The sequence below is a fragment of the Ambystoma mexicanum genome, chromosome 1q (genome assembly GCF_040938575.1).
Source record: "Ambystoma mexicanum isolate Mex_15411 chromosome 1q, UKY_AmexF1_1, whole genome shotgun sequence".
In the NCBI taxonomy this organism is placed as follows: domain Eukaryota; kingdom Metazoa; phylum Chordata; class Amphibia; order Caudata; family Ambystomatidae; genus Ambystoma; species Ambystoma mexicanum.
In genome coordinates this window covers 1,538,560,355-1,538,580,214 of record NC_090922.1, presented here as the reverse complement: position 1 = coordinate 1,538,580,214, position 19,860 = coordinate 1,538,560,355, and the positions used below count along the sequence as shown (strand labels likewise).

The 19,860-nt window shown below is 48.0% G+C and overlaps 1 protein-coding gene across 5 annotated transcripts in view; it reads left to right on the top strand.

Moving 5' to 3' along the window:
- LOC138551262 (zinc finger protein 84-like) overlaps positions 1-19,860 on the top strand; it is a 121,270-nt gene that overhangs the window by 16,909 nt on the left and 84,501 nt on the right. For 3 of the 5 annotated variants that reach the window (XM_069642471.1, XM_069642472.1, XM_069642473.1), the window contains exon 4: positions 12,085-12,147. The gene's annotated coding sequence lies outside the window, so the exon portion shown is untranslated. Of the gene's footprint in view, positions 1-1,750; positions 1,943-12,084; positions 12,148-19,860 lie in introns of those variants that run through there. The other 2 variants (XM_069642474.1, XM_069642475.1) reach the window with 1 other exon arrangement.

The following is a 19,860-nucleotide window of genomic DNA, read 5'->3' as shown; positions in this document are numbered from 1 at the left end:
ACCAACGGAGAGGCCGAAAGGCTAATGCGTACTTTGAACAAAGTGCTAAGGATTTCCGCCAATAGGGGTGAAGATCTCCTGAAGAAGGTCGTAGAATTCCTGCGAGAGTACCGTACCACTCCCCACCAGTCAACAGGGGTTGCCCCCGCGGAAGCACTGTTTGGGCGCTGCCCTCGGGGCATGATACCGGAAATGGAAGGCTGGGAACCAGGAGTCATAGATAACGAAAAAGTTTGAGATGAGCGTGCGATGCGCAATCAGAAGGAGAGTGAGAGAAGAGGTCTGCAAGACAAAGAGGTGTGTGTTGGCGATTCAGTGTTAGTTCGGAACCGTCACCCAGCGGGCAAATTGTTGTTGCCATACGAGCCTCGCCCGTGGACGGTCACCCACGTGAAAGGGACCATGGTGACGGCGGCCTGTGAACGTGGCACGGTCACCTGCAACAGGTCTTTCTTTAAAAAAGTGGACACGTCAACGGAAACCGTTGATCGGGAGGAGATACCCCACCATGAGGCGATTCCCGAAGTCCCGGTCGAGGCTACCACGAGGGCCGTCGTCCCTGCTGAAGACAGTCCCAGTAGAGCAACGCAAGGCACGTCGAGGTATCCAGTGCGAAGGGAACGTAGACTGCCTGTTCACCTCAAAGACTACGTCCTGGAATCAGGAGACTGAGTCGAGGTCACAACAGATCCTCGGTTGTGATGGGGTAACCCGCTTATGTTTGACAGTTTGGATTGCTGTTGCACCATAATGTTATGTTGTGCTGTTGATAAAGAAAAAAAGGGAATGTGACGTCCCAGTTACTCAGGGCAAATGCGCGAGCCTCGTTTGGGCAGCGCGCATGCGCAGTTGAATAAAGTACGTCCGTGCGGGCAGTTGCCACCGGGACGCGTAACAGGCAACATCGCGTCCCGTGTCTGTGTTCGCGAGTGCTCGTGTGCATGTGTGAGTGTGGCCCACCCGAGGCACGGGTGACTATACAACAGCTATGTAAAACGACCCAAATAATATTGAAGAATTATGAGGAAGAAATAGCTCTCTTTAGCTGAGCAGCACTTGTTTTCTTTATAGTCCTGCAAATAAAGCATTATTGTATTAGTGTCTCTTTGCTTGCAGCTTGCACTTCCAGTCATCAAATCTGTCAGACAGGAGAAGTGACTGAATATCTATTATGTTATCACAATATAAACCATCAAGACTGTAACCCATACAGAAAACTTTAGCTAAAAATATGCACAAAATGTAAAACGACCCAAATACTATTGAAGAATGATGAGAAATGGGTTTCTTTAGCTTAGAAGCACTTGTTTTCTTTTCAGTCGTGAAAATAATGCACTATAGTTTTAGTGGCTCTTCTCTTCGCTTGTACTTTTTGTCATTTTCTGAGTCAAGTATTCATCACTCCGCCTGTATCCCGCTTCTGCGCATGCTCCAGGAATCGGTTGATCTGCAACACGCATGCTCTTTTATTTCCTTGGTGCGCATGCAGGGGGGCTCTCTATAATCCGTATTATCCGTCACGCATCTCCATGGTGCGCATGCTCCGTTGAAAAGTGGTTCTGCTGAGCAGGCTCTCTCCAGGCTCTCCTGCCAGTGCATGCCTCTGTGCTTGTATCTGTGCTTTGCGCATGCGCTCGTAATCAGTATCTGTGCAATGCGCATGCTCGAATGTGTATCTCTCCACTGCGCATGCCTCAGGGATCAGTATCTCTGCTCTGCGCATGTTCGTTGCTTTGCTGCTGAAGGCGATACCTCGGCCACCCTCATTCACTCTGCGGGAACTAGACGCTGCCGTGTGAGAGAGGGCGCTGCAGGTCACGGTCTCAGGGGAGAGAGTGGGCGGGTCTCCAGTCCCGCGGGGAGCCTGATTCCACTGGATCTGGGAATGCGGGAAGCGAGGAGGCCCGAGTCTGCAGAGGAGGGAGCACTTCCAGGGAGAAGGGTGAGGTGCATGTTGCTAGATGGGCGGCTGTGTTGCTAGAGGGTCTGCAAGAGGGGCAGCTTTGTTGCTAGAGGGGCGGCTTTGTTGCTAGAGGGGCGGCTTTGTTGCTAGAGGGGCGGCTTTGTTGCTAGAGGGGCTCCTTTGTTGCTAGAGGGGCTCCTTTGTTGCTAGAGGGGCGGCTTTGTTGCTAGAGGGGCGACTTTGTTGCTAGAGGGGTGGCAAGAGCGGCGGCTTTGTTGCTAGAGGGGCGGCTTTGTTGCTAGAGGGGCGGCATGTGCTTGGTGTTGGGGAGGGTGAGAGTGATACACTAGTTGGTGGTTGCTATGTGTGTGGTGGTGGTTATTACGTGCGTGGTGGTCAGGGCTGGCCTTAGCACCCGCATCGCCCTGGGTGAAACAAAATTTGGCGCCCCCTCCCAAAAAGAAAAATACACACGCCAATCTTGAAACACCTAGGCAACACAAACAATGTATCGCAAAAAGATACTTTGCAATCTGGATTTGTCTCTGTACTGCATGCATGTATGGTTAATAAAATTTGTAACGTGGCCCAGACATTTGGAAAGCAATCCCACATTTTTTGACTGTGAATCAATTGCAGCACATCAAACGGGTTTTGTACATTTTCTGGCAACATATATTTAAGACCCAGAAGTTCATCTTTCAGGCCAATTGCATCAATGTAAGAGTCTCCTGCTGAGGTTAGTCCCACCTCCAACCTCCTGCAATTCTCATAAAGGAGTGCACCATTAGAAAACTCTTTCATATTGTACAGAAAACCCCATGTTAAATTGTGCTCCTTCATTTGTTTGAACCTTTCTTGGATGGAGTTAATGCTGTGTCTAGCAAGACATTAAAAAATTCAACTCTAAACTTCTCCATTGGATCTTGAGGAGCGTCATCTTCACATTCATAAGAAAATTGCGTTTTCTTGCGTCGTCTCCTCGTATTGTCTTTAAAAGAATCTTCAGCTACCACTTCGGTGGCCAACCCTTTAGCTGTAATCAGAGCATCAGTGAATCCATTTTCTCTGTACTTCTCCAGAAACTGGATACAGGATTAAAAAATGAGAACCGCTGTAGAAATGTCCAAAGACTTGGGGCCTCATTACACGGATGGCGGTAGGGATTTACCGGTACCGGTAAAATACCGGTACCGGTAAATCCCTACCGCCTTACTACGAGGTCCCTTAGCGGGTTGGTTTTTAACGCCTGCACTGTAATTTACGGTGCCGTAATTACCGCCTTCCCCAACCCCATTATGCCCTATGGGGCAAAAATGGGAATGGGGAAGGGCAAATGGTGAATGGGGAATTACCGCCGCACTCACCTTGGAATGGGGCGGTAATTCCGCCATCCACCATGGCGGAATCCGGCATGGACCATGGTGCTAATAGCACCATGGTCCACCGCCTGACTTGTAATGAGGTCCATAGTAAACTTGAGATGGTCATTCTGCGAATTAATCCAAGTAAGGAATTGTTCATGATCTCCCTTGGATTTATCCCACACAATAATTATGTCGTCTATGTATCTTTTATAGAAGAGAATCGATTGCAAGAATGGATTAGAGTTATCGAAAATCGAGAACTTCTCAAAAGCCCACATAAATAGGCTTGCATAATTTGGGGCGAACGCTGCACCCATAGCGGTACCTTTGACTTGTAAGTAGAAGTTCTCTTTAAACCTGAAATAGTTCTTAGTCGGGGCCATTTCTAACAGATCCACAATAAATTCACTTTGAACCAGTTGTGGATCGTCTCTGATCCAGAAAAGATTTCATAATAGGCAATGACTCAGACTGGAGGATGTTCGAATATAAAGATTCTACATCAAGGGTGATGAACAAGTGATGTTCAGGATCAAATGGTAAACCTTCCAGGTGTACAATGGCGTTGGTGGTATCCCCAGTACTGTCATCTACTGCCTCAAACCCAAGAAAGTGCTCTTGAATGCAAATGGTGGATGCATTTGTGTCCACAAATCGGATGGTTATGGAAAGCTGTTCTTGGTGGCTGATATCAGGAGTGCAATCAAGTATGACAGAAAAGAACTTTGCTCCCTGTGCACATTTTACAATATCCTCCTTCACATTCTCAGCCATCAAGTTTATTTGTTCATTTTGGATGGTTTTTCCACAATAATGGTCTGCAACTTCCTTTGGTGGTCTCGCAAAGTGATACTCATGTCTGTAGGCCATAGTGCTGGGTCTGAAAAGTCATTTTGATAAACTTGTGAAATCTGCAGAGGGTTTTCCTCATCGGCTTGCACAACATCATCTATAACGGGGGCTACCTCAAGTTGGGGAGTTGGGCTTGCGGCAGGCTGAACTCCAGTTTCATGCTCGGTTTCCAAAGGAGCAGAGCACATGGCAACAGGAGTGGTTTTGTCACCCACTGTGCGTGCCCTTTTCACAAATTGCTCCATTGTTTCCTTTAAGGTGTCCCGCTCCCGAATCTCCAGTGCTTTGCGTTGCCGATTTTAGCTACCAGACAGCTTCGATTTCAAAGACAGTTTTATGTCTACTGTACCAAATTTCTCTTTCTTCACTTGTCCACTGTAGGGCACTTCACCTCTCTTCCTTTCTTGCAGCTGTGCCGTAACTGTCTAATGTCTTCGCTCAATTCTGGTGCTCGCTGTCTGTGCACTCTCTATCACTCTAGCTGCTATGTCATTCACCGTCTAGCTTTTGTCATACGGGATTCACAAGAACTATTTCCTGAGTAGTGAAAGGACAATGTGAGTTAGGTCATTGTTAACTGGTGGGTGATGCTGTGGTAGATAAGTGTGAGGTTAGTTGGGTGGTTGAGTCAGAGTTGTTAGTGCATTGAGGTGAGGACACAAAAGAACACAATTCAACGGTACACATGTATCAAATGACCACAAAAGCGAGATAGTGTGTGTGTGTGGGATGCTTATGTGTCATACTGAGCAGGATTGTTTGCCACTGACATTTGGTAGCTCTTGTTGTTTGGGAGGGGTTTTCAGACCTGTGCCTATCACAGTGGGGGTGGCACTTGTCTCCGAGAGCGCTTATGGAACATATGTTTTGTGGCCCATCCTGACGAATGCATTTCATAATGGTGAGCCAATGGCAGACATTTGGTTTCATTTGAGTGTGCTGCTGTGCACAACTCACAAACATGCTAAGTTGCTGTTACATGCACAACTCTCTGACTTGCTCTGTGACATGGCCGCAGAGATGAGCACATACATACATTAAAAGTAAAGCCCCCTACACAACTTGCGCACATCATCCACAGCATACAGTCACCATCCACACACATTAAAGGTACCAGGGGTGATGTCGTAACAATTAAAGTGGGGGACTCATCAACAAACGCAATGGGATGTGACATCACCAGAAATTAGCATATCAAGTTGAAATATGCACATTTCATTAAATTGGCTTTGCATAACCACCCAAATTGAACAGGACGAATGGCATTTGCCTTTCATAAAATCAACACACACACAAAACCAAGAGAGGATATTTTCTTCTAATAGTGTTTTGAAAACCTTAACAGGTGTGCATGTTTTAAACTCCAAGAACTAATACAAATGTTTTCCCTGGGTTGTGCAGTACCGAAATGTGACATTTCACCTTTAGTTGTTTTACTTTTCATCAGGTTATATAGTGCATTGGTGAAGTCTCCAACCTACAAATCTGACGACTACGGTTTTATCCCTGAGGTCGGTGTTAATTCATAAATTCAAAGAGGACATTCAATGTTTCTCATTTTAGCTGGAGGGACTAAGTCCACCCTCTGAATAAAGAGAGGGGGCTCCGCCCCCCCCCCCCCGCATGTACCCTCCACTTGAGCCCTGGTAAAGCCCCAACACAACATGCGCACACCATCCACATGCATACAGTCACCATCCACACACATTAAAAGTAAAGCCCCCTACACAACATGCACCCACCATCCACAGCATACAGTCACCATCCACACACATTAAAGGTACCAGGGGTGATGTCGTAACAATTAAAGTGGGGGACTCATCAACAAACGCAATGGGATGTGACGTCACCAGAAATTAGCATATCAAGTTGAAATATGCACATTTCATTAAATTGGCTTTGCATAACCACCCAAATTGAACAGGACGAATGGCATTTGCCTTTCATAAAATCAACACACACACAAAACCAAGAGAGGATATTTTCTTCTAATAGTGTTTTGAAAACTTTAACAGGTGTGCATGTTTTAAACTCCAAGAACTAATACAAATGTTTTCCCTGGGTTGTGCAGTACCGAAATGTGACATTTCACCTTTAGTTGTTTTATTTTTCATCAGGTTATATAGTGCAGTGGTGAAGTCTCCAACCTACAAATCTGACGACTGCGGTTTTATCCCTGAGGTCGGTGTTAATTCATAAATTCAAAGAGGACATTCAATGTTTCTCATTTTAGCTGGAGGGACTAAGTCCACCCTCTGAATAAAGTGAGGGGGCTCCGACCCCCCGCATGTACCCTCGACTTGAGCCCTGGTAAAGCCCCAACACAACATGCGCACACCATCCACATGCATACAGTCACCATCCACACACATTAAAAGTAAAGCCCCCTACACAACATGCGCCCACCATCCACATGCATACAGTCACCATCCACACACATTAAACGTAAAGCCCCCTACACAACATGCGCACACCATCCACATGCATACAGTCACCGGCCACGCACATTAAAAGTAAAGCCCCCTACACAACATGCGCCCACCATCCACATGCATACAGTCACCATCCACACACATTAAACGTAAAGCCCCCTACACAACATGCGCACACCACCCACATGCATACAGTCACCGGCCACGCACATTAAAAGTAAAGCCACCTACACAACATGCGCCCACCATCCACATGCATACAGTCACCATCTACACACATTAAAAGTAAAGCCCCCTACACAACATGTGGCCACCATCCACACACATTAAAAGTAAAGCCCCTTACACAACATGCGCACACCATCCACATGCATACAGTCACCGTCCACACACATTAAAAGTAAAGCCCCCTACACAACATGCGCCCACCATCCACATGCATACAGTCACCATCCACACACATTAAAAGCAAAGCCCCCTACACAACCTACAGTCACCATCCACACACATTAGAAGCAAAGCCCCCTACACAACATGCGCACACCATCCACATGCATACAGTCACCATCCACACACATTAAAAGTAAAGCCCCCTACACAACTTGCGCACACATCCACATGCATACAGTCACCATCCACACACATTAAAAGTAAAGCCCCCTACACAACATGCTCACACCACCCACATGCATAAAGTCACCATCCACACACATTAAAAGAAAAGCCCCCTACACAACACGCGCACATCATCCACACACATACATTAAAAGAAAATCCCCCTACACAACACACGCACAGCATACACAGGAATACATTAAAAGCAGCACTAACTTTAATGTAGGAGACTTGCAGCTGTTCAGCGGTGGCGAGTCCAAAGGCAGCAGGATTGCATGCAGGCCAGGAACGGCACCAACAGGATTCACTTGAGTAATTGTGGCAGTCTGGCAGAGGCTAAAGGCAGCATGCCAGGACCTGGGATTTAAGAAAGCCGCATTGGACCAATTAAAAAGCCCCCTTGCCAAAAGGGGAGGGGGCTTTTTCATTAGTCCAATGTCCGTCGGCCACCTGAGAGGCGACAACCCGACAAGTCACCAAGGTGCACCTCGAGATCCCAGGTGCTCCTTGGTGATGGTAAGGGCGCTCAGCGCCTCTTGATGACGAGAAGGGCGCTCAGCGCCTCTTGATGATGGGTGCCTCAAAAAAATTTAAATAAATCCAAAGCGACGCAACACTGAGTGCTCTCGGTGCCGGGGCGCCCTACCTTTGCGATGGTGAGTAGAGCGCCCCGGGCGGTCGCCCAGCTCGTCCTGGCCTAAGGCCGTCCCTGGTGGTGGTGGTCAGTACGTGTGTGGTGGTGGTCGGTACGTGCGTGGTGGTGGTGGTCAGTACATGCATGGTGGTGGTCGGTACGTGTGTGGTGGTGGTGGGTACGTGCGTGGTGGTGGTTGTTGGTGGTACGTGTGTGGTGGGTGTCCCTGCCCACCGTTATGAGTGGGCAGGGGAATACTCTGGAGACAGCGGCTGCGGGTGGTGGTGTGGGGGTGCAAGATGGCGTATGTCCTGTGCCTGGGAAGAGTGTGGGTCTACAGGGGTTGATGGTGGTGCAACTGACAAGGGGTCCCTTAGGAATGTAGGGGGAAAGGGAAGTTAGGTACAGGTGGTGGGCATCAGTCTCTGGCGGAGGGTTTGACAGGAGTTGGTGTTGATGCTGGGAGGAGTGTTGATGTTGTGAGGAGGAAGATGGGGTCTCTTGGGGATGACAGTGGTTCACTGCTTCGGAGTAGATCCCCCTGTGGATCGGAGGGTGGAGGGCAGTGGGGGTTCTGGTGGTGGACAGTGGGGGTTCTGGTGGTGGACAGCAGTATGTGAGAAAGAGTGGGTCTGCGGTTGAATCCATGGAGGCAGAGTCAGGTTGCAGGTGGCCATAAAGTCGGTGAAGCCCGATCAAGATCTTAGTGGTGTTAGCCCTTTTGTGGTATCTGAGTGGGTACGGAAAGGAATTTATACTGTGCAGTCTGTTCAGGTAATTAGTGGAGGACGTTTGGTCGTTAAGGGTGTGGGTGAGGTGACCAGGAACAAGGCGTTGGATTTGGGATGTCTAGGGAGACATCCTGTTACCATATCGGAACAGGGTGGTGCGTTATGTAAGGGAGTGATTTATGGGGTACCTCTTAGTGTGCATGATAGGGATATAGTGAGTTCCTTGCAGGAGGTGGATGTTTTGGAGGTGTGGAGGTTGGGTAGGAAAGATCCTGATGGCGGTGTAATTTCTACGACAGTGGCTATTCGGTTTACGGGGTGTGAGGTGCCGGAGCATGTGTTTTTGGGGTTTCAGCATTTTTGGGTGAAGCCATATGTCCCAGCCCCCCCTTAGGTGCTATAAGTGTCGGGAGTATGGTCACGTAGCACATTCCTGTAGCAGGGAGAGGAGGTGTGGGAAGTGTGGTGGTCCCCATGATATTAAGGAGTGTGTTTCGGATTGTACACCGAAGTGTTGCAATTGTGGGAGGGATCATGTTGCATCTTTTAGGGTGGGTGTTGCGCAGGTGGAGGCCTGTAAGGTTGTGAGCACTAAGGTGAGTCAAAACATCAGTTATGCAGCAGCAGTTCAAAAGGTACCGGAGGAGCGGGTGGTAGTGGTGGGTTGTCCTGTTGCAGTGGTGAAGCAGGTGGAGGTAGGGGAGGTTCAGTCTTTGGGGTTTGAGGGAGGAATTGGAGGTGGTGTTACTATCAGAATGGCAGATTTGTTGTGTTTTGTTATTGCAACTATTAATATGACAGCTGGTTGTCAATCGAAATCGGACATGTTACAGGCGGTGGTGAAGGCAGCAAAGATGTATTTAAGGATTAGAAATCTCACAGATAAGGATGAACATAAGATGATGAGTGGTGGTGATCTTCCCTGTGAGGGTTCAGGGGTCTGAGGTTGTGGCAATGGAATGCAAGGAGTTTGTTGGCGAATGGGCAGGAGTTGAAGAAAGAATTGGTGAAAGTGGGTGATGTTGACGTTGTTTGTGTTCAGGAGACATGGTTAAGAGAGGGAATTAATTTTCGTTTTCCGGGATATGTGAGTTGACACGAAGAGAGGAAACTATTTTGAATCGCCTTACTGTGGGTCATGCGGGGTTGGCGGGATGGAAGTGTTTGCTGGGTAGAGTTACTTCAGCAGCACGTGAGGCTTGAGGGGGCCCAGAGACGGTGCCTCATTATATGTTGGACTGTGTGAGGTTTGATGTGCAGCGGGAATTACTCAGAGTCCGGATGAGTGGCAGTGGGGTGGTTGTACAGGGGTTATCTGATCTGTTCAGTTGGGAAAGAGGGGTGGTGAATGAACAGTGTAGGTTCCTGCTTCAGTTTGTGTGGGAGACTGGGAAGTGGGATGAGATCTAGTGGAGGTCGATGGCTGATTGGTGCTCTTTTTGGCGAACATCATCTTAATAGATGGAAATCGCCGGCTTCAAATTTCTGGAGTCATCCTAACAAGAATAAGAAGTCACTCTGCGAGGCTCTGAGAGGAGTCTGCGAGGCTCTGAGAGGAGGGTGTGTTCCTGGGGCCCCCAGTTCCCCCCTCTACCTCTGCTCAGGATCTAGGGTGGAAACGCCACCAATGAGGAAGCAGTGATTATGCAGATAAGTGGCGGGCGGCCAGTCTACACCCCTGGGGTGAGAAGAGTCTATAGGAGGCATCTCGCCTTGTCTCTGCTGTCCCTTCTCAAGCCTTTCACCTGTCTGTGCTATGGGGGGCCAGTCTACACCCCTGGGGTGAGAGGAGTCTATAGGAGGCATCTCGCCTTGCCTCTGCTTTCCCTTCTCAAGTCTTTCTCCAGTCTGTGCTATGGGGGGCCAGTCTACACCCCTGGGGTGAGAGGAGTCTATAGGAGGCATCTTGCCTTGTCTCTGCTTTCCCTTCTCAAGTCTTTCTCCTGTCTGTGCTATGGGGGGGGGGTGGTCTACACCCCTGGGGTGAGAAGAGTCTATAGGAGGCATCTCGCCTTGCCTCAGCTTTCCCTTCTCAAGTCTTTCTCCTGTCTGTGCTATGGGGGGGGGGTGGTCTACACCCCTGGGGTGAGAAGAGTCTATAGGAGGCATCTCGCCTTGCCTCAGCTTTCCCTTCTCTTGTCTTTCTCTTGTCTGTGTTATGGGGGGGGGAGTGGTAGTCTACACCCCTGTGGTGAGAAGAGTCTATAGGAGGCATCTTGCCTTGCCTCTGCTTTCCCTTCTCATGCCTTTCTCCACGTCTGTGCTATGGGGGGGGGTAGTCTACACCCTTGGGGTGAGAAGAGTCTATCGGGGGCCTCTTGCCTCTGCTTTCCCTTCTCAAGCCTTTCTCCTGTCTGTGCTATGGGGGGTCTACACCCCAGTGGTGGTAAGAGTCTATAGGAGGCATCTTACCTGCTGCTTTCCCTTCTCAGGTCTTTCTCCTGTCTGTGCTAGGAGGTTGGGGGGGACATCTACCCCCCTGTGGTGAGTAGAATCTATAGGAGGCATCTTGCCTTGCCTCTGCTTTCCTTTCTCAGGCCTTTCTCCTGTCTGTGCTATGGGGGTGCGGGGGGTGGGGGGTCTGTCTACACCCCTGTGGCGAGAAGAGTCTATAGGAGGCATCTTGCCTTGTCTCTGCTTTCATTTCTCAGGCCTTTCTCCTGTCTATGATATGGGGGGAGGAGGGAACTGGGGGAGGGGGTGATATACTGGGATGAAGGGGGGTGATATACCGGGAGGAAGGGGTGGTGATATACCGGGAGGAAGGGGGTGATATACTGGGAGGAAGGGGGGGGCGACATATTGGAAAGAAGGGGGTGATATACCCCCCCTAAACCCCATCTCGCTGGTCACAATAATGAATAGATGTCTTTTCAAGGGCAACATCACCATTCCACATTGGTGGTATTTGTGTTCTAGCATAGGCTCAAGGCTTCATCTAATAATGGCAGGCACAAGGCTGGTTTGCTAGATTTATTACGAACGCAGAACACAGGGCAGGTAAATCTACCCCAGCATAGGCTCAAGGCCTGATCTAATAATAGCAGGCACAAGGCTGGCTTAATACCTTTAGTATAAATGTAGGACACAGAGCAGGTACATCTACCCCAGCATAGGCACAAGGCCCGTTGACTGCACTATGTCTGTTTACCAGCTCTGTAGTCCGGCTTTGCTGGTGAAGATGCAGCTCGGGTATCTTCAGTCACTCTGCGAAGTTCTGAGCAGTGTTTGCATTCCTGAGGCTTCTTACCCTCTCTCTGGCTCATTTACATCTCAAATGCTGTATGGTGAAAACGAAGCAGTATGGCTATTCCACACCCTTGTAGTGAAAAAGGAGGATTTTTAGGCGAAAAGTTGACTTTCTCTGCTTTTCGTACACACCCTTCCTTTATTCATTTCTCCTGTGTATGTGATAGAGGGCGGGTTATGAGGGTGCAGGATGAGATACGCAGCTCTTTCTTTGGACATTTTGATAATATATTTTCTCCATAATATAAATGCTTGCAGTATGTAGACAAATTAATCAAATGATAATGTTTGCTCTCCGCAGGGTTGAATACATTATTGGTGTGTCGCCGTGTTTACCAAAAGTAAGAAGCACAGACTATAAAAGGTAAATAACTGCTGTGATATATGTATGTCTCTCTAAATAACTGCTGTAATATATGTATGTCTCTCTGCACACATTGCTCTTTGCTTATGAGGCAGCTTGTCTCCTGCCTGCCCGAGCCCTCCCTGTTACCACTTCCATTTCTCTACTCTGCTTCTCCCCCTTGTGCCAATCGCTGGACTAAGAATCATAAGAAGCCCTGGAAAATGTTTTCAAAGTGGCCCCATGTCGCACCAAATATAGAAGCATAAGAAGCAATCCCAGCCCCTTAACAAGACTTTAAGTGGGGGTTAAAATTTGCATTTCAAAGCACATTATCCACCTGCAGTGATTAAAATGTAATTTTGGAGAAAAAAAAATGTAGGGTTTTATACAGACAAATTTGCCTTTCCATCCAAGCCAAAGAAATATAGCTATCCTAGAATCTCTGGCCCCCTTCGCCTCTATCACAACCCATAGCTTGAAAAGCTGACCTGGTTGCAATCAAAAACCAGCTTTTTCTAAGCCCCCTCATCTATGCTGGAGACAGAATAATGAACAGATGTCTTTTAAGGTGCAACATAAGCATTCCACAATGAGAGTATTTGTGTTCTAGCCTAGCTACACAATCCATTCTATTGATAGGTACGCAGCAGGTATACGGGTTGTAGTATAGATGTAGGAGCAAGTACATCTACCCCACCATAGACACAGAACTCAGATTAGTAGCCTCATGGAATGTGTAAGTGCCCAAGCATGGGTACAGTAGCCAGAGAGCGCAATCCACATGCAAGATCCAAATGCCATAGCATAAATACAGGATATGGCAGCAACATGGAAGATACACATACCATAGCCTAAGCAAAGGATATGGATTAGAAATTATCAGAAAGGCAGACTTTCCTGAAAATAGATTGATTGATTGAAAACCATGGCCCTCTTTCAAGTGCAACAAATCAGCTTTATTTTGGTCTCACATTATAAATCTAGTTCCGAGTTTTCAAACCAATGAGTCCCGATTCGTAAAATGATGACGTAATACTCGTCTCCTTCAAATAGCTTATTCAATCATTGTAGTTCCTGGCATTTAACTCTGTATGCCGACACACGCTTCCAATGGTTTCCGCAATCCAAAGACTCCTGATTCTTGGAAGCGTGTGTCGGCATACAGAGTTGAATTCCAGGAACTACAAATATTGAATAAGCTATTTGAAGGAGACGAATATTACGTCATCATTTTACTTATTGGTTTGAAAACTCGGAACTAGATGAGCGCCATATGAAGCATGTTTGCAATATGAGCCGGATGGTGATTGACCACGCTGATTCACCATTAGAATTCAACCCCACTTGAGTAAAAAGCTTCTTTGAATTCATACCCTAGGAGCATTGAGGAATACATCCACAGTATACACTACCTCCATACAGTGTAGTTGGAGATTGGAGCTGGAAGACATCTTCCAACAGATGTTGTTTGTTTTTGGGTTAGGCAAGATTGACCCACATCCTGAAGAAGGTCGAGAAATATTAGGCTAAATTGGAAAAGCCGCTTTGTGACGACCGAAACATATGTAGATTGTTCTTAATAAGCTTAGGTGCTACTTAACAGAAACACATACTTTGAGTCGATATAGGTGTTATGAAATGATACACAGATGTATGTTTTATAAAGGAGATTGAATACCTGTTTTATTTTGTGAATAAATGTATCATTTGATGTGGATGAATGAGAATGTTTAGGTATGATGGAATTAATCTGATGATGTTTATTGTATATGTGATATATGAGCAAACAGTGCTGAACATGTAAAAATACTTTGTTTAAATAAATTTGATTTTGGAAAAAGTTGCTGTTGTATGGGAATGTAAAGTATCTCGCTAACCTCATTTACCCAGGTCTATTTTTATATATCTCAGTCTCACCGATACATGGTTCACGTCCAGCTCTGTCACAAGCTTTGCCACTCTCCTCCATGATGGCTACAAGATCCTCTCCGGGCCCAGGTCCAATCGCTCTTCCTCTGGCCCTTCTGTGGCCACCCCTCCTTCCTCCTTCTCTGCCTTTCCCCTGTTTTCCCCAGACAAGGTTTGTAGACAAGTCCTATCTATGAAAGTCTTGTCAAAACAGGTTCTCCCCTGTTCCTCTAAAACCATCAAGGACCACATTGACACCCTGGCTCTGGCTTTGAATGCCTTCTGCAACCACTCCTTCGCCACTGGAGTCTTCCTTCCTCCCCCCTGAAGCACTTCCTTGTGCACCCTCTCCTTAAGAAACCATCAGCCTACCCCTCCTGCCCTGCTAACTACCGGCCAATCTCCATCACTCCTTTCCTGGGCAATCTCCTGGAAAAAGCTGGCCATCTCCCAGCTTAATCTTCACACTGAATCGGTTGGTTGTCTCTATGACCATCAGTCTGGCTTCAGAGCTGCCAGAAGCATGGAAACTGCTCTCCTGAACATCCGTGAAGACCTGCTCTCAAACCTTGACTCCAATACCCCCTGTGTTCTCATCTTACTTGATCTCTCTTCTGCCTTTGACACGGTCAACCATGTCATCCTGCACACCCGTCTCCGTGATAACCTGGGTCTCACCGATCAGACCCTGGCTTGGCTGACCTCTTTCCTCTCTGATCGACCCTCCCATGTCCAACTTGGGTCCCTCCTCTCCTCTCCTCTATCTCTACCGGTGGTGTTCCCCATGGGTCTAACCTCTCTCCCTGACAGTTCAACCAATACCTGGCACTTCTTGCCCACCGCATTGCCACTCTCTGCACCAACTTTTAGTGCTATGCGGACGACACTCAGCTCATTTTCAGGCTCCCTTCCGCCACCACTTCTCCTTTTCTCATCTTTAACTGTCTGTCCGCTACCCTGGAGTGGTGTGCCGCCATTGATATCTGCCTTAAATCCAGTAAAACTGAGATGCTCCTCATCGGCACACCTGCCTCCTCCTTTCCTATCGCTCTTTGGCCGGCCTCTCTTGGCCCTCGTCCTTTTCCCACCTGTTAGGCTAAAAACATTGGGGTCATCTTAGACTCCACACTCTCCTTCTCTCCTCCCATCTCTGATGTCTCTAAGAAGTCACACTACTAGCTGCACCTCCTCAGAGGTATTCTTCCTTTCCTCTCCTTCCGCCAGAAGCTCACTTGTCTCCAGAGTTCTGGTTCTCTCTAGGCTGGACTACTGCAAGAGCCTCTTTCAAAATCTGCCTGCTTCTACTCTCTGCCCTCTGCAACTCATACAAAACAGGACTGCAAGACTTCTCCTCGGCCTCAGGCCCCAGGATTGTATTTCTCCAGGACTGAAATCTCTGCACTGGCTCCCATTGGCTGCGAGGATTAAGTTCAAAACCCTCTGCATTGTCCACAAGGCCATCTGGGGCCTGAGGCCTCAATACCTTCAACTCTCTCTTCCTAAATATCTTCCTTCTCAAGCTCTTCGCTTATCCAACTCCCTCAGGTTCAGTCGCTTCTCCAAGCAACGGGTTTGTGGTAGATCTCTTTCTTCGGCTGAGGCCTCCCTCTGGAACAGCCTCCCTGCCTCCCTGAAACTTGAGGAGAACCATCTCCGGTTCCAGAAGCACCTCAAGACCTGCCTCTTTGCTTCTGCTTTCGCTCCTCTTCCCACCTGCTGAACTCCTGACTGAAACTACACTGGTCACCTGGCTACCCTCTGATCTCGGGCCGAGGTCCCTTACCCCTCCAGCTGCACACCTGCACTGCCTCCCAGGCAACCCCTGCACTTGGGGGCTGTTTCTGTATCCCTACAGTCACCACCAGCTCTTGACACTTCATAAAACCCTATGCGGTTTGCACCAGCACCGTGCCGGAAAAGTAAAAGAATGATTGCAATTGTTACAGAGAAGGGAAATACTGTAAAATAATTGCCTGCGATAAAAAGAGCCCTGGCCCATTCATTGGACCTGGTACATGCGTGTCAGGTGCGTGTCGAGCAGAGAGGCTCAGCCCCGGGGAGCAGCAGCTGCCGCAGTAGGCCAATGGTAAAGCACAAGAAAGCAGTGCTTAAGAAACTGCAGGGTGCTGCCCCGGACCCATAACTGAGCCCTCCCACACAGCTGGCTTTACAGAGGTTTCGACAGCCGGGCAGGCTGCCATATTGTAAGGAACCTAACTTGCAACCTTGATGATCCCTAATACAGCCCGGTTAATGCGAGGGGCACCATGATGGAGATGTTAGCCAAGAGGAACGTCTACAGCGGTGCCACTATGACCACACTGGATAGATGCTTACTCTCTTCTTTCTCCTCCTCTCCCATTTGCCCTTTCCCTATCTCCTCACCTCCTCCCCTAACTTCTAGTTAGTACGATAGTTGCTTGTTTTGTTCCTCCCCTCCCTTTCTGCACCCCTCTCCCTCCCCTTTTGTTTTTTCTGGCTCTACCAGAAATGTCGTCAGGCCTAGTACGGTAGTCGACTGTCTGTTTCCATTTCCTTCCAACTCTCCCCCTCCTTTTCTTATCTATGTCTTAGCTCTTGCACTGAAATGTCGTCAGGCCGAGTACGATAGTTAATTTCACATCCTTACTGTTCATGGCCTGTAAGGATGTCATTGTATTTTCCCTTGTTCCCTTCCTTGCCTTGAAGCGCTTTGAAACACATTGGGCCTCATTGCAACATTGGAGGTAGCCATGCCGCTATTTGCAGCAGGACTACCCCCTTTCCGGGTACCGGGTCCAGGTTCCCTAAATGGGGAAATACCGGGCCATTCCGACCTTGGCGGGCCCGGTATTTCCCCATTCAGGGAACCCGGACCCGGTACATCCCCATTCCCATTTGAGCCCCTATAGGGCTCAATGGGAATGGGGAGGATGCAAACAACGGGCCTGTTAATGACGGGCGCGTTGTTTGCATCCTGGTCTGCTCGCGGGACCCGCTAAGGACACCTGGTTTTACCAGGCGTCCTTAGCGGCTCCCGCAAGGAGACCTCGTAATGAGGCGGTAGGGGGGTTAACGGGCCCGGCAGCTCTACCGGCCCCATTAACCCCCTACCGTCTTCCTCGTAATGAGGCCCATTGTGTATAGGCGCTATATAAATAATCATATCCCTTGATGGCTGCACTTACCCTTGCACTTACCCTTGCACTTCCCACAAGCTGGTCGCAGTTTTTACCTATGGTTTTTATTCATTCTAATTATTATTTATCACTGTTGATGGTATGTTTGTTTGTATGTTTGTTTATTTATAGGGCGCCAGAAAACCCTTAGGTAGCTGGGCGCACAGAATAACAAGAATACTTAGAACTTGGTTACATGTTACAGATTACAGGTTGTTGGTATCATATGTTATATACAATAATTACATTATATACATTCTTTACCTGTAAGGGTAGAGGGTAACATATTATAAACAGTAAATACATTATGTACATTTACATGTGAGAGTGGGGGTGCGTGTGGCAACAGATCACAATGCACTTGGTCTCAGGTTTCAGAGGTCATTACTTCGAAGCCAGGTGCGGGTATGGTGCCTGAAGCTGTTGTAGGGCTGGGCCCTTCTTAGCTCAACTGATGAGGCATTCCAGTACTGAGCTGCTTGCACATGGAAGCTGTTGCCTCCTGTTTTCTTTAGTCGGAATCTCGGGGTTTGGAGGCAGAAAGAGTTGGCTGTTCCGGTTGGTCATGCATAGGTTTTTCTTATTATTCTGTCCCTGAGGTATGGGGGGGGCAGCATTGTTCAGGCATTTGAAAGTTAGAGTGACAATTTTGAAGGTGATCCTACCGCTAATTTTTAGCCAGTTGTAGTTTCTGCGCACATTCGAGATGTGCTCTCTGACTGGGAGGTTCAGGGCCGTTCTGAGCGCGTTATTTTGCAAGGTTTGAAGTTTATTGATGATGAATTTGTTAGTGCCTGTATAAAGTGCATTGCAGTAATCCAATTTTGAAAGGATCAGTGCATTGGCTAGGATAATGCAGCTAGCTGGTGAGAGGAAGGGTCTGCATGCTTTGATAAATTTGCCAGTATAAGCAGTGGAAGAGGTCAGGGAGTTCACTTGTTTCCTTAGGGACAAAGTGGAGTCCAAGTAGAAACCAAGGGTCTTCACCTCTTTGGCAACGGGGATTATATTGCCATCGATATTGAAGGAGTCAAATTCTTTTAAGTTGTTAGGTGAGCCTAGAATAAGGATCTCTGTTTTTTCGTCATTCAGGCAGAGGCCATGGGATGCCATCCATGCCTGAATGAGGGTGTACATTTTGTTTCTAAAACTGTATCCATAGTGAAATTGCCCGAAAGGGGGATGAGGATATGGGTGTCGTCTGCATAATTTGTGTAGGTGTGACACCCAGTCTGTCCAATTTGTCGAATATAGGTTTAGTAAAGATATTGTACATCGTTGGCGAGACACAGGAGCCCTGTGGGACTCGACATGTTGTCTGGATAGGGTCTGCAGAGTCTAAGGTGGAGAAGACTCGCATGCTTCTATTGTCGTCAAGAAAGGATTGAACCCAGGCTATAGCTTCACTTGAGAAGTGGGCGGCTGACGCTAGGTGTTCGCAGAGTACTGCGTGGTCCACTAGGTCAAAAGCCGCCGACAGATCAAGGAGGAGTAGCATAGCTGTGTTTCCTTTGTCGTTGAGCTCGTCGAATTGGGCTTTAAGATCTATGAGTGCAGTCTCAGTGCCGTGCTGATGTCTGAAGCCCGATTGACGAGTGCCGAGGAGTTGGTTAGTCTCCAGGTATTTTGGGATTTGGAGATAGGTCACTCTGTCAACTATCTTCAGGAGGAAGGGGACCGTGGTAATGGGCCTATAGTTAGTGGGGACGGAGGGGTCCAGGGTTTGTTTTTTAAGCAGGGGGAGAACTCAGGACTCTTTTAAGCTACTTGGGATGGTGCTAGATGAGAAGGAGGCATTGATGAGTTTAGTGACGAATGGGGCAAGGTCTCTAGCGGCATCCTTGATTATCTGGGCCAGGCAGTGATCGCCTTTGCAATTGGACGGTTTTAGTGAGCCAATGATTTTTTCAGTTTCATGGGTGGAGACTTTGGTGAATTTTAAAGGTGTTAGGCTAGGTGTGGGCGTGGGCGTACTAGGGGTTTCACTGAGAGGGAGCAAGGCTTTTTTTTGTTGTTGAAAATTTGGTTTTATTGGAGTTTTACAATATGACATTTTTCAAGAAATAATGCAAACATTGGTATATATCAAAGTGAGGTCACAACTTCCTGCACCCCCCCCCCATCCCATGCCATGGTTTAATGTTCGATAACAACAGGGTCCAGCACATCATCTGAAGATGCAATGCGAGAATAGGGTTGCTTCCGAAAGAAAGACGGTGCTCAAAAAACAAGGTCCAACATATAAAAGTCACATTTCCTGTAACAATCGATCTCTTCCCACTCCAAGGGGGTCGCCCCGATAGTATTGTTCCCATCGAGAGGACCGTCTGAGCTGATTACTTATGCCTCAGGCTATTTTCCCATATTTATCAAAAAATGGCAGCCATAGGGCCTAGATGTTAGATTTGGATTCATCGACCAGGTGGGTTAGATACTCCATATCATAGATTGCCGTGTTTTCGCTACCCACTCCCCCTCCCCAGGAGGTCGGGGTGATTTCCATTTTTGGGCCCAGCAGCATCTAGCCGCGACTAGCATGACCTGCAACATATGGTTGTGTTTCACCTTGGGTCCCCTCAACCTCAATGCCCAACAACACCAGCCAGGGGGACAGAGGTCTCCCCATTCCGTCCACTCCTCTTATCCATGACAGGACCTCACTCCA